This window comes from Chlorocebus sabaeus, chromosome 22, assembly GCF_047675955.1.
Source record: "Chlorocebus sabaeus isolate Y175 chromosome 22, mChlSab1.0.hap1, whole genome shotgun sequence".
NCBI lineage: Eukaryota > Metazoa > Chordata > Mammalia > Primates > Cercopithecidae > Chlorocebus > Chlorocebus sabaeus.
The window spans coordinates 62,056,412-62,072,002 of record NC_132925.1 but is presented as its reverse complement, the minus strand read 5'-3'; the positions used below and the strand labels follow the sequence as shown (position 1 = coordinate 62,072,002).

Here is a 15,591-nt window from a genome sequence, read left to right as displayed (position 1 = left end):
TTTTCACAATTCTCAGTTGCAAATGGGAGAATAGTATAATGACTGCCATTGGATGTCCATTTACTCTTTCAGCCATTGACCGCCTTATTCTATTAAACAGAAAATAGTGACTCTTTCCTGACTCTCTTAACGAGATTTCTGACCTTTTCCCCTGCTTTATATTGTCTTTAGAAGTAAAGATCCCATTTGATGAGTGGAATTATCTCCCCCATATTAATGGTCATGAATGCCCTTGAGAAGCTAATGCATGCAATTTAACAAATTCAAACTCCAGTCAAAATCTGTCTTAATATTCATAATAAGAACTTATGTGATGTCCCTGACATCCAGCAGAAATAACCTGTGGCAGTGTTCGCTCTAATACTTGATCTTGTAAAAGAAAATTTCAACCTTATACAAATTTTAGAGTTACAACTAAGCCAGCATTCCAGTACTAGGGAATGAGAAACTGTTGTATTGCCTGTTTTTGAAATGTGACAAAAGCCATGTTTTGAGAGTAATTGACTTCTGAACTCACACTGGACTTTTCATATCTCGAGTTCCCTCAACCTATATTCTTGTGGCTGATTTTATGAAATATGTGTACTTATAAATCTCCTGCTTATTGGAAGATTATATGTTTAAAGTTCAAAGAAGTAAAATAGTATTTCTCTATTTTGTGAGATAGTTTCTCCTAGGTCTTATGGCAGGATTTGGGGTTTTGTTTTTTGTTTTTTTAAGTGACAGTATCTCACCCCGTCACCCTGGGCTGGAGTGCAGTGGTGCAATCATGGCTCACTACAGCCTTGACCTCCCTGGGCTCAGGTGATCCTCCTACCTCAGCCTTCTAAGTAGCCAGGACCACAGGCGTGCACCACCACTTCCATCTAACTTATGACAGGTTAAAGGGAGAATTCTTTCTTTTGGATCAAAATGTTTGTACTAGGAACAAAAAATTAAAATAGTAGCAATCCCTAGACTCTGTATTTTTGAAAATAAAAATTATAAGTAGAAGTTGACTAATGAAGGAAATATAGTTCTATGAAAGCAACCACTTTTAAAACTTCCTGCTTTGCACATAGGTAACTGGAAGAAAAGGAAACCAAAAACAAATATATTCTACTCTCAGAAACCTTAATTTACCAACTGTTAGCGAAAACAATTGTAAATATTCATTTAAAAACAAGAGTTGTTTACATTATTGAAACAGTAACTATAGCAGTCTTCATACTCTTTTCTCTCATACAGTAATAAGATTACATTTTGATAGAAAGTATTCATATCTTCCCTAAAGTTTTTTTATTTAATAATTGCATAAATAGGCATATATGCATGTTTGGGAGGAAGTTGGGAAAGGAGATTATATGTTACTGAGAAACACGGTAAAACTCATAGCCTTACAAGTTTATTGGAGCTGCTAACAGAGCAGCATATGTGCAATGAGAACAATCCTTGATAACTGGTTTGCTTAATCACTGCCCAAATCTCTGGATTTGAATCTTGTTTTCATCGTTGACTTTCTTTATGAATTCAGACATGTGACATTAACCTCTCTGGACTTTGGCTGCTTCCTCAGAAAATGTGGAAGACAGATTGATTGTTCTTAAGCCTTGTTCCTATCCTGGCATTCCTTAAGAATGAGGTTGCATCCAGCTGCAGTGTGGGTACACTTGGACTTGGTGCTTTTTCTGAGACACTGTGTTGAGCAGAGATCTTAACCATGCACTGTTGACGTGAACTCTGGGTTCCTTCTGGTCATGACATGTCCTCTGGCACTGTTTTCCAGCTGAGGGCTGTGACCTCAGAGCCTTGGCCCTGTTTCATCTTTTTATGTGGGTGTCCTCTGAAGTTTTAATTGCTTCCACTGTCTTCCTTTTTGCTCCCTGTTCTATCACCTTAGAAGTTTTTGTTAAAAGCTGCCATTTTACTCTTGAGGGCTTGCACTAAATGAGGGAAAAATGCATGCTGCTGCTGCTGCTGCTGCTGCTATTGCTGCTGCTGCTGCTGCTGCTGCTGCTGCTGCTGCTGCTGCTGCTGCTGCTGTTGTGTGAGTTTAGGTGGCTGTGGGGAAATGTCTTTCCTTCTAAAATGAGAAATGTGTTGAGGAGATGGGATCTTCATACCACCTGTTCTATCTTTGCATGCAGTGTAAACAGGCAAAGCCTTGCTTCATCTGTAAAGAACCTTCTTTACATAATAGCAAGAATTGACTCTCGGTATAGCTTATATCCCATCCCCTCTTTTCTTGAGGGTTACTTTAAATACGAATATCTGTCTATTATTTACAGGTAATTTTGTCCTCTGTGTGTCTTCTGAGAGCTAGTTGCCCCTAAGATGCCTTTCAACCTTGCACTTCAGCAAAAATAGAACAAGTCTATTGGTAGTCCTTATGACACATCCCCCACGACTGGATACTTGATCCTCCCCCTTTTAAATCTGCCCTCAATTCTTTCTAAAGCTATGACTTTCTGATGCAAGAGCTCCGCTTTCCCTTTGTTTCCAAATATGTATCTCTTCCTGATATCTGTCTTCACTTCTAGGTTTCAGTTTTCAATTCTCTTTCATTTGATCATAGGCTTTTTCTGTGTTCTTTCTAATATAATCAGTGTACTTTCAAATTTTCACTTTTCTCCTTCAACCGTCGTGTGAGGTAGGTAGCTGTTGAGATTTTCATTGACGTCAAGGCCCTCCACTTGCCTCTTTAGAGACTTGCTTGCTTTTTGTTCACAGTACTTGGTAATTATATCACATTCCAGGTTCATATGCAGATTGGACTACCTCTTTCGTGATGGAGACGCCTATGTTCTAATCTATTCCTAAGTGCTAAGAGGAGCTCTGTTTCTTTATGTTAAACCTTAAAAAGGATCCCTGTCAGATTTGATGGTTTTATATCTTGATTTTATTTCTTCCATTGTGTTTTTGAACATTTTAACAAGAAGAGAAAACCTTTATTTGTCCATGAATTTTTAAGAGACCCTCTCAAAATAGACTGAGTCAAAAATATCCCTTTCAGTAGTACATTTTCAGAATATTTGAGACTTCTCTGTGAAAAGGCTCATCTGGAAGTCTTTGACAGTCTGTAAGCCTGAAGAAATAAACCCCCCATTTTCCCAAAGCTGTGTTTTTGAAGACTCTTGTTCAAAGAGCAAGCCTACCATTTTGCTATTAGTGCCAAGAAAGAACAATGAGTAGATTTTCTGTGTCACAAAGAAAAGTAGTAGATGAAAGATCTAGCCGGGCGCGGTGGCTCACGCCTGTAATCCCAGCACTTTGGGAGGCCGAGGCGGGCGGATCACGAGGTCAGGAGATCGAGACCATCCTGGCTAACAGGGTGAAACCCCGTCTCTACTAAAAATGCAAAAAATTAGCCGGGCGAGGTGGCGGGCGCCTGTAGTCCCGGCTACCCGGGAGGCTGAGGCAGGAGAATGGCGTGAACCCAGGAGGCGGAGCTTGCAGTGAGCCGAGATCGCGCCACTGCACTCCAGCCTGGGCGACTGAGCCAGACTCCGTCTCAAAAAAAAAAAAAAAAAAAAAAAAAAAGATCTAATTGCCACCATGTTGCATTTAAAACCTCATTTTCTTTGGAGAACTAGCCACAGGACTCTCCACTAGGCAGGGATTTAAGGGTGAAACAGTTCAGAACCACATCTCCCACCATATAACTCAAAGATGACATTTATATATCTGGGAACCTTTTAAAAACCATCTAGATCTATGAGTAAATTTCAAATCCACAAAGTTCAGATGCATGGAAAGTTTACTCAAATGCATTATTTCTTCCCAGTTTTTAAGCCTAATCCTACTGCTCTTAGTCTGACTCAAATTTATAAAACTGAAATCATCATTGTATCTCCCCAATGACTGGTGGTGATATTTAACTTCATATACTCAGACCAATTTTTATTTAATTCACATTTTTGAAAGAGCTTGACCTGAAAATCATTGTCCTATGCTGAAAAGATTGAATTGATTTTCTCAAGTACACATCATAAAAACAGTTGATCCTATCGAAGTGAGGTCATATCAAAGTAGTATGCTGAAATTGAACCCTGAGAAAAGTATTTTTTCAATAATTTTTTTTTTAATAGAGACCAGATCTTCCTTTATTTCCTAGGCTGGTCTTGAACTCCTGGCTTCAAGTCATCCTCTTGCTTTGGCCTCTCAAAATGGTGAGGTTACAGGCATGAGCCACATGCCACCCCTAAAAAATGAATATATTTTTCAGATATCAAGGCCTAGCAATTTTCCTAGGTCAGCAAATACAGTCTTTTCTTTATGTACTTCACAGTGCAACATTTGATATTGAGTAGATGTTGTAGAACATTGTGTTGAAGAGCCCAGGTTCTAGTATACCACCATATAGTTTAGATCTTGGCGTTAGTGCACTATCATTGTGACTTTGAGAATATTGCTTAACATTTTCTCTCCTCAGTTTGTCTCATTTATACAATGATATAAAAGGCACTCTCTACCGTGTAGTGTTTTGTGCCTAATATATGAGTAGTATGGAATTGAATCTTAACCCACTAGCATCTGTAGTGTATGCTACTACAGTATATGAGAAGATGCAGTGGATTTCTAAATTTTGGGGGAAACATTGTGTTTTATGCACATGCGTTCTATAAGGGAAATTTAGGAAACCATGTAGTGCATGTTTTCATATACTATATTTGTACTGGTATAAAGTCACAAAGACAGTTGGAATACTGTCCCAAAGATATATAACTGTTTGAGTTGCAGAGGTTCCTCTGAATCCATTAAGACAGAAGGTATAACCTAGAGTTGGTGGGTCTGAGGTAGTGCCTGGAAAGTCTAAAGGATAACATCTGAATATAGACTCCAAAATTTAAGGCTTCAGGATCCTCAGAGTCCTTGCATTTGTGAGAGCTATGTCTGTGATGTCGCCATGCATCACCAGGATGCTTTATGTTGTCTTTTAAGTTTTAGGTATTCAGATCTGCTTGTTCACCTGCATCTTGCCTCACATGTCTCTCTGAATGTAAAGATTTTGCCTACATCTGATGAAAACTGTCCACTGTTCAAATTATTTGTCGTATGTATCTGCTTGGAGCAGAGTAAGGCCCTTCTAAGGGAACTTGACATTTCATGACCCAGGATATCAGATTCATCCTTACCACTAGGTACTCTATGAAATGTGGGAAGGTCTTTCGTCTTATGGACCAAGATCATGAGACTTTTTAGAAAGATGAACTAAAAAATTCCTATTCATCCATCCATTTATTCATTCATCCACATATCCACCCATCATAAATATTTACTTCAGTTACTTCTCCTTCTGCAGAAGTGAGCAAGCTGAAAAAAAAGTAATTGATGGTACATCTCCAATAATATTCCTTCTGGAAGTGGAATGAAACTCCTTCCCTTCCATCAAGTCTCTTCCCATAGGTACACTGTATAGAATGAATTGTGCTCCTTCCCCTGCCCCAAAAATTCATCTGTTTTGAAGGCCTAACTCCCAGTACACCTGATTGTGACCTTATTTGTAAATAAGGATATTGCAGATATAATTACTTAAGGTGATATCATGTAGAAGTATGGTGGATCCCTAATGTCATATAACTGGTGTCCTTATAAAAAGGGGAAATTTGGACGCAAATAGACACACAGGGAAAACACCTTGTGAAGACTGGAATTATTCTGCACAAGCCAGGAAACTACCAGAAGCTAAATAGAAAGAGACCTTTTGCTAGTGCCTTCAGAGGGAACATGGCCCCACTGACACTTTGATCTCAGACTTCTAGTCTTCAGAACTTTGGCATGATACATTTCTCTTAAGTCACTCAGTTTATGTTACTGTGTTACAGCAGCCCTAAGGAAGTCATGGTGTAAACTCTGGGATTAATCTTTTTCCCTAACATTGTATAAACTATTCTTTATGTACTTAGCAATGCGTTTTTGATATTCTTCTGTGTCAGTAAATATGTTTCTATGTTATTTCTAATAGTTTTAATGTATATTAAACATTATTTCCCAAATTAAAAAATGTTAATCTGTTCACTTTGATATACATTAATATACTAATTTGTCTCTAATTTGTATTAATAGTTAAAAATTCTGCAGAGTGGTGGTGTAATCTGGTTTAAATTTGAAGCTATTGATTGTACTTGTTAACTTTCATAACTGCTGTTTTATATACTTATATTTTATGTTATTATAAAGTTTTTAAATTGGCTAATTTTTAAAAACAGGAATGAATAACAAAGAAATAGAATATAATCATTCCTCATGGCAGTTATTTTTCTTATGTATTCCTGCCTTGTTTTCCCCAATGTTCACGTATTTTACATATTTCTAATATACATATATATGCACACACAGACATACCCCCACCATGTTCTTTAATTTGATTTATTACTTAATATGTTATACATAGATTTGCTTTTATGGTACCTTTATGGAATATTTGGAATCCCTATACAATTACCCATCAAATATATGTGCCCAAAATATTACTGATATAACTACTACCCATTATTGAACATTTAGCTTTTTTTTTAGCTTTAAGCTATTGGAATTTGTGCTGTAGAACCCATAACTATCCTAACCATAAGAAGGATAGGTCAAAGGTTATGAAACTTTGTTGATCGTCTGTCATTATTTTCATAAGGATTATCCATAAGCAAGATGATAGTGACATTGACTAATTTAGGTTGGCAATTTATTCTTGAAATTAGCATAAATCAGCAGTATATAAAACAGTAATGTAGGGATAAGATTCAATTTAATGCTAAATTTTAGTAATCAGATTTCAGATTTTCTGAATATATTGTGTCCTTTATCAGGTGAATGCTTTAGCTGTTGATATGAACCTCATCTTTCCCCATTCCTGCAACCTAATTCTTTGTCTTTTAATTCTCTATCAATTGGCACTAATTTCTTTTGAGACATGTGTGTTGGAAACAAATAAGATTTTTCTTAGTTTACCAACTTAATTATTTTTTCCTTAATCTCCGCTTATGATAATAATCTTGAGAACAAAAGTATTTGGAAATGCCCTAGGTGTAAATCCCAAAGAGATTCAATATAATAAGCAGTCCATGTTATTTACACTTGGAAAGCAAACTTTGACTTTTTGTCCTTTACCACATAGGCTTGATGCAAAAATCAATGAGATGTTCTAGTTTTATGAACTTGATTTCTTTTTATCTTTTTCACAATAAAGGAAAACAAATGAAATTAATGTTACAAGTAAACGATTTCCGAGCTTTGCTACCTAATGTTGAACATCTACGTACTTCAAAGATGATATGGAATATTTGAGATAAAGTGGTATTTTTTTCCCTTATGATAACTTATATTCAGGATTGGAAACAGTTTGCCTCAAGAAAATGCTGCTTTGCATACTATAAAATGGCAGTGATTACTCAACTCTTGCAGTGTTAGAGCTAGGAGGGAACTCAAGAGTTATTCTAATTTTTTCCCATGCAGACTCAATAATGATATTGAGAGAATAACTTTTAATAATACAGGTAATCTATTATTAAAATGAAAATGGCAGAGGACAAGATAATATGCCACAATCTGCGTCTTCAGTGCTGCATGTGTGTATCAGCAAATATTTTTTCAGTCAACTAATAGATGATATAAAAAATTGAGGTTTTAAAACCCATCCATAGAAACGATCATAAATTACTAGCCATATAATTTATTTGCCTCCCTTTGGAAGTTTATTTCCTTTTGTGATTAATAACAAACTTGAGGGTAGGTGTGTGTGGTTGAATGGTAACATGCACCCAAGGTTTGGTTACATGGAATTGCATCATGTTGCTTAGCACCATCCAGCTGAGTCACCAAACAGCTAGTTTGGAGGCATGTGTCTCGTGGGCATGGAGTGTTAATTTCTCTTGCAGCAAAACAGAAAGCAGTCAACTGAGAGAGTGGAGGGGTGGGTGTGGTTGAAGAGCAGACAGGAGAAAAGACGGTGGGGGAATATAATTTTTTTTGTTCTGCTTCTACGCCAGTACTGTATGCCATAAGATATTGCCTACTGCTATGGACACTTTATTTTAAAAAGTAGTAGGTGTTTCAGTATGATTTATTCATTGTCTATGGAAATCCTAATGTGGATCATGTTCACACATAATATAATAAAATATAGTTATTAAATAGTTTCATAAACATAATCTTTAATCGTAAGTCAAAAATATTCAGGGTCCAATTACAAGGAAAAGTACATTTTTTTAAACAATGTTTTATGTATTTTATTTGTCTTGATCCAACGTTTATAAAGTAGTTTAAACCCTGTGCTTACTTAATTTTTCTGTTTATTTGCCAATTAATAGAGAGGAGATAAAAGGATCAGGAAGGAAGAAGGGAAGCAGCAAATATTGTCAAATTGACAACGGAAGCAATTGTACCTGTGATGTTATATTGGAGAGTACAGAAATATTGAAAAGCATATTAGGATTTCAAGCATCTGTTTTGTGTATGAGTAAACTGAGGCTTATGAGATTTCTTTACTCATTACATAGCTGGAACTTACACCCAAGTCTGTATTTCCTAGTTTAATCTCCTAGCTTTCTTTAGCTATCTTCTGGGTCTTGGGACCAGATTTAGGGTATTTGGGAAATTATTTGTTTGCACCCTTAAATTCATTTGAATTTTGTAAAATCTTAAGTATAGTACTTTCACATTAGGTGTTGCACATGCACAGGGCAACTTTGGCTAACAGTTACTGGAAATGTGGAGTATGGGCATTCTAGGGCACTTTCCTTAATTCTTTCTTTTTCTGGAGTGAGGTGAGGCTATAAAAAATAGACAGTATTAAACCATACAGTCGTTTATGTATTCAGCATTTTTCTATGTCAACAAACCCTCTCAGTGTACTATTTTGCACATTGTTTTTAAAGTAAGTCAAGAGAAAAACAGTTTTTTCCATATTAAGGAATCATACAGGATAGACAGGGTTGATATAAAATTCTGATAGCACTTAGCAAAGCTTCCTTCTCCCTAAAGTAGGTACAATAGAAGGTAAAGTTTGGAATTTTAAGACTATTCACTGTTCATGACACTGTTTATCCTACATTTGTCACATATCATTTTCTCAGGATATCTGACATAACCTCTCCAAGACATTTGGTTTAAAATTAATTGGCAGTCAATGGCAAAGGGTAGAGTCACTTAAATTTGCTGCAGCAAGCACAGTAGCATCTACCAGAGTATATGTCAGATTGTTCTCAGACTGCCAAGGGCAAAAATATGTGCTGAGGGAGGCTGTACTGGTGCCACTGTGTTGGAGGCCTTCTTCAACTCTTAATTAGCTTGCAATGAGTGGAGACGCCATCTTGACTGGCTCTCTGGGAACCATTAGGAAGGGCCACTGACCTTGGCAACTCTAATATTTATCTCTGTGGAATTGAGTTGTGAAACTAAAAGGCCCTGCACAGGTGTTTCCAAATATTTTAAACCAGCAATGTAGAGACTACATGTAGGCCATTAAAACTAACTACCACTGTATACAGTGACCTGGCACAGGACACTCTGCAGGTATCAATCTACCTTTGGGTCAGTAGCACAGTGCCCCTTGCCTTCTGCCGCCACATTAGAGACATCATTTTTATTTTTAGCCTGGACATAACAGCCGGTTAAATTATGTGGGGAGTAGCTCTTCTTGATAAGATCAGCAAAGATGCTAGAAGTAGGACTAACTGAAATAGCTGCAGCCAACTGGCCTCTCAGCCACCATTCTTATCTCCTGGATAAATAAGAAGTCTGCAATTACATTTTGAAAATCTCTAATAGTCAGATAAGCAAAACAGGACTTTCATGGACTCAGGTTAAAAGGTTTGATTGTGAGTTGTGATTTAAGGCTAAAGGAAGAGAAATAGCCAAGAGAGAATAGTACAGGATAGGAGACAGAATCTCAGTAATGAACTAGCACCAGAAAATCTTCTGCAAAGAATATACACAAGAAATAATCTCCAAGACACAGGATTTAAGCTTCTGCATTTTCTTTCTATTCCTAACAGTGTGCCTAGCAACCTCTGATACAGTACAAATTTTGCTGAATGTCAGATCGAGAGCTCTGGAAGGTTTATTTCTGCAGGAGATTAAGGTACAAATATTTCCAGATTCGTTTCAGGGTGGCAAGATCAACTCACAGCATGAGGCTTCTGTCATCATAGAGATGCTTTGTGGCACTTTCTCTTCTCTCATAAATGAACTGGCAAAATTGCCACTTGAGTCAAATGGAAGGAGGCAAAATGTTGTTGTGTTAGCTGTTCTGGGGAGTGAGTGGCATGTTTCCTGGGCCAGATAGTGGATCCAGATTCAGTAAGGGGACTCAGTTCTCTCTATGGAACTAGAAGATCAGAAAACAACTGATCAGACTTATGTTGTATTCATGGTGGCCTTGAGAAGAACATTTCCACCCATTATGTTACCACTATATTGAACATGCATTAATAGAATAGAAATAGAAATCAACAGCATTAACACAGATGAATTTTATGAAAGGTCACAGCCAGATTGTATACATGGACATGCCGTAGGATGCACCAAGATAAATCTTTACAGTTTATTTAGTTATTCATTGCTCTGGGAAACCTATATTTTATCAGCTACAGGAAATACATAGTTCAATGGCTACCGTTAGTTTGAAAAATAACAGAGGATATAATTTGGCCTGAAAGGAACAGAACTCTAGTGTTATTGCAGCTGTAATAAAGAACTAAGCACCTAACCTTATGCTTGAAAGAGTCACTGGGTGAAGACAGAGCTGTTCACTTAAAGCACTCAGATTCAGAAGCAACCTTTAAAATTAAAACCCAGAGGGAAACCATTTAATAAACAAATAATAAAGCATGCTGGAGAGGCAGTTGTGGGAGTCCAAGTGTAATCAAGTGTTTCTGTCTTAGTGCTTGTTCCACTTAGCCAGAGCTCTGGGTCACCTGGGATTTGGACCCTGGGAAGGCATTACAGTGAATAAGGGTTTAGCACTGGACTCTGCTGTGCATTCATCTTTGGGGATACCACAGGCCAACTAGAGCTCACAGACTTCACAGCTTCTTTGATTTTTAGCTTCAGTAGGGATAATAGGGAGCCAAAACAAGACAATTTCATTGCTCCATCTCTGCTACCTCATTTCTCTTTCCTCAGTATGCATTTAGATGCTATAGAGAGTTCATGGGAGAGACAGAAAAAGAAAACCCTTTGCTATGTTCACAAATGGTCCAAGACTTAATTAAGAATCACGATGGTATTTTCTCTATTAGTTAAATCATTATTTAACTTTATATTATACATTGAGAATTTAAGTTGTTTTAAGTGTTGTTTTACTTGCATACAATAAGACAAATGTTACATGGTTGATTTCTGCACAGTGAGTTAAAAAAAATTCAATCAAGAGCTGTCTTGGTATGAAGGTAAAGAAGCAACAAGACTCTGTGGTAGACATTGAACTTTGTGGTAGACATAGACATTTTGGATATATCTGTCTTCGTTTTTTCCTCCAAGAACACACATATAAGAGAATCCTTATTGTTAATTTGTTAATTCAGAAACCTTTCTTGATTTAGCTACATATTTTTATAAATTCACACTTACACATCAAGAACCTGATACTGTCTGTAATCTTAACAAATAAAATTAAATCTTTCTCAGACCCCAAGTGCCAATATTCATGATTGTCCCATGATAGCCAGTGGTGTCTCTATCTTTTATAATTATTCATGCATCAGTCATAAGTATTTTGGTAAATGATGGAGACACACTCCTCAGTGCCTTAGTTCTCCTTGGGGAACATGGGAAGAAAGATTGTTCTTATGCAGTCATAAGCAGACTGTGGCCATACAATAATCCAAGTATATTTTTAAACAAACTTGGTCTCACCAAAAATAGTTGAATACAATATTGCCAGTCATCAAGAAATCAACAAATGTTTTAAGCACCTTTAAGGTATACTGTGCTAGATATTCTGATGGGATACACAAAATAGGAGGATACATTGTGATTGAATAAAAACAATATGAGTTTCCGTCCTCAAGAAACTTATAACTGGGAAAAGAAAACAAAGTACAAGATTCAATTTCTTCCTGGTTCAGTTTCGGGAGATTGTATGTGTCCAGGGTTTTATCCATTTCTTCTAGAGTTTCTAGTTTGTGTGCATTGAGGTGTTCATGGTAGTCCCTGAGGGTTTTTTTTATTTCTGCGGGGTCAGTGGTAATGTCCCCTTTGTCATTTCTAGATGTGTTTACTTGGATCTCTGCTCTTTTTTTTTTTTTTTTTAATTAGTCTAGCTAGCAGTCTATTTATCTTCTTAATATTTTCAAAGAATCAGTTCCTGCATTCATTGATCTTTTGTGTTTTTTTTCTCATCTCAATTTCCTTCAGCTCAGCTCTGATTTTGGTTATTTCTCGTCTTCTGCTAGCTTCGTGGTTAGTTTGTTCTTTCTTCCATATTTCCGCTAGTTGTGAAGTTAGGTTGTTAATTTGAAATCTTTTTGAATTTTTTATATGGGTGTTTATTGCTATAAACTTTTCTCTTAACATTGTCTTAGCTGTGTGCCAGAGATTGTGGTATGTTGTATCTTTGTCCTTATTAGTTTCAAAGAATTTCTTGATTTTTGCCTTAATTTCGTTATCTACCCAAAAGTCTTTTAAAAGCAGGTTGTTTAATTTCCAGGTAATTGTATGGGTTTCAGAGATTTTCTTAGGATTGATTTCTGGTTTTGTTGTGCTATAGGCTGAATGTGTGGATGCTATGGTTTTGTGTTTTTTGCATTTGCCTGAGGATTGTTTTATGTCCAATTGTGTGGTCAAATTTAGAGTATGTGTCATGTGGAGTTGAGAATATGTACTCTGTTGTTTTGGGTTGGAGAGCGCTGTAGATGTCTTTCGGGTCCATTTGGTCAAGTGTTGAGATCAGGTCCTGAATATTTTTGTTAATTTTCTACCTTAATTATCTGTCTAATATTGTCAGTGGGGTGTTGAAGTCTCCCACTATTGTTGTGTAGAAATATAAGTCTCTTGATAGGCCTCTAAGAACTTGCTTTATGAATCTAACTGCCCTTGTGTTGGTTGCATATATATTTACGGTAGTTAGCTCCACTTACTGAATTGAACCCTTTACTATTATGTAAAGCCTTTTTTTGTCTTTTTCATCTTTGCTGGTATAAAGTCTGTTTTGTCTGAAATTAGGATAGCAACTTCTTCATTTTTTTTTTTTTTCTGTTTTCCATTTGCTTGGTAGATTTTCTTCTATCTCTTTATCTTGAGCCCATGAGTGTTACTGCGTGTGAGGTAGGCCTCTCTTGATGGCAGCGTATCATTTGGTCTTGCTTTATTATCCAACTTGCCATTCTGTGCCTTTTAATTCCAAAGACATGAACAGACACTTTTCAAAAGAAGACATACATGCAGCCAACAAGCATATGAAAAAATGCTCAACATCACTAATCATTACATTAATGCAAATCAAAATCACAATGACATACTATCTCACACCAGTCAAAATAGCTATTATGAAAAGGTCCAAAATAACAGATGCTGGCAAGGTTGCAGGAAAAAAGGGAATGCTTATACACTGCTAGTGGGAATGTAAATTAGTTCAACCATTATGGAGAGCAGTGTGGTGATCTGTCAAAGAACTTAAAACAGAATTAGCATTTGACCCAGCAATCCCATTACAGGTTATATACCCAAACAAATATAAATCATTCTGCTCTATATACACATTCATTGCAGCACTGTTCACAATAGCAAAGATGTAGAATCAACTTAAATGCCTATCAACAGTAGACTGGATAAAGCAAATGTGGTACATATACACAATAGAATACTATGCAACCCAAAACAAGCAAACAAACAAACAAACAAAAAAACACACACACAAGATAATACCCTTTACAGCAACATGGATGGAGCTGGAGGCCATCATCCTAACCAAACTAATTGCAGGAACGGAAAACTGAGTACTGCATATTGTTACTTATAAGTGAACACATGGACACAAAGAGGGGAACAACAGACACTGGGGCCTACTTGAGGGTGGAGAGTGTGACTAGGTGGAAAATCAGAAAAAAATGTTTTGTACTTTGCTTATTATATGCATGATAAAATAATCTGTACATCAAACCCCCATGACACACAGTTTACCTGTATAACATGTTCGTTAACCTGCACATGTACTCCTGAACCCAAAATGAAAATTAAAAAAAAAACAAAATATGAACAAAGTGCTAATGTAAGAGACAAATATCAGTTCAGTTAAGTACAGATATTGATTCAATTGGTAAGAGAATAATAAATATTCTAGCAGAGTAGAAGAAGAAGAGATGGCCATGGGCTATCCCGGCCTTTAAGATAAATGGAAGAAAATGAATTTGATCAGGATCCTAAAGGATTGGTAAGATTTCACCAATTTCATCCCAAGCAGATATTCTAGCATGCCCAAAAGTGCATTACATTTTACAAAAGTAAAAGCAAGAAAATGTAAAATCATTAGGTATGATGATGATAGTAGTTAACTTTTATTGAGTACTTGATAGATTCCATGTAATATTGATTAATCTGCACCAGAACATCTAAGACAAATTTAAGACTTGCCAGTGGAAAAGCTTAGCTACAGATTTGATGTGGGTGATAAAAATAAAGGGAATGAGAAAGCTAAACATTGTGAGAAATTAACAAAAACTCCAGGTCTTCTAGCCTGGATAACTGGAAGAATGTGGTATAACTTTACTGAAATACGGGTAAATTTGACAGACCTGGGTTACAGAGAAGAGATCAGGGTTTTGTATGAGGCTTTTTTTGTTTTTTTTTTTTTTTGTTTTTTGTTTTTTGAGACAGAGTCTCGTTCTTGTCTGGAGTGCAATGGCACAATCTCTGCACACTGCAACCTCCGCCCCTGCATTCAAGCAGTTCTCCTGCCACAGCCTCCCTCGAGTAGCTGGGATTACAGGCGCTCACCACCATACCCAGCTAATATTTGTATTTTTAGTAAAGACGGGGTTTCGCCATGTTGGCCAGGCTGGTCTCAACTCCTGACCTCAGGTGATCCACCTGCCTTAGCCTCCCAAAGTACTGGAATTACAGGCGTGAGCCATCATGCCTGGCCATGAGATAATTTTTAATGAATATAGTGGAATGATTCAAGAAGACATATTCAGTAAGCATTTAGAAATTTGGGACCTGGGATTCCGGAGAGGCTCAACTAGAAAACGAGTTAAGAGTCAAATGCCTAGGGAAGATAGTTTCATTCACCAGACTATACATGGCAACAACAAATTGTGAACCTCCTTTAGAAGTTTTACATCAAGAGGACCATGAAACAAAGTGAATTTTCATTTATCTTTAAGTCCAAAGAGAACTTAATAACCATCATGTGTCTCATGATACTGTCCAAAATCCACAAATCCCCAAGAAATTATTCCTTCTTTTCATAGAGACATGTGTATTAAAGCTAACTAAAGAAGGCAAAAATGAAAACAAAATAACTATGAATAGAAAATGCTAGGTGTATCTATTCTTTTCATATCCTTCACCCACTTTTTGATGGGGTTGTTTTATTCTTGTAAATTTGTTTAGATTCCTTGTAGATTCTAGATATTAGCCCTTTCTCAGATAGATTATTAGCCCTTTGTCAGACAAATA

The 15,591-nt window shown here is 36.6% G+C and overlaps 1 protein-coding gene across 14 annotated transcripts in view; it reads left to right on the top strand.

Moving 5' to 3' along the window:
- The window catches only part of CNTN4 (contactin 4), a 976,967-nt gene that overhangs the window by 443,968 nt on the left and 517,408 nt on the right, over positions 1-15,591 (top strand). Inside the window, exon 5 of one of the 14 annotated variants that reach the window (XM_073009915.1) lies at positions 9,969-10,054. The exons of the other annotated variants lie outside the window; for them this stretch is intronic. The gene's annotated coding sequence lies outside the window, so the exon portion shown is untranslated. The remainder of the gene's footprint in view (positions 1-9,968; positions 10,055-15,591) is intronic. 14 annotated transcript variants of the gene reach the window in all.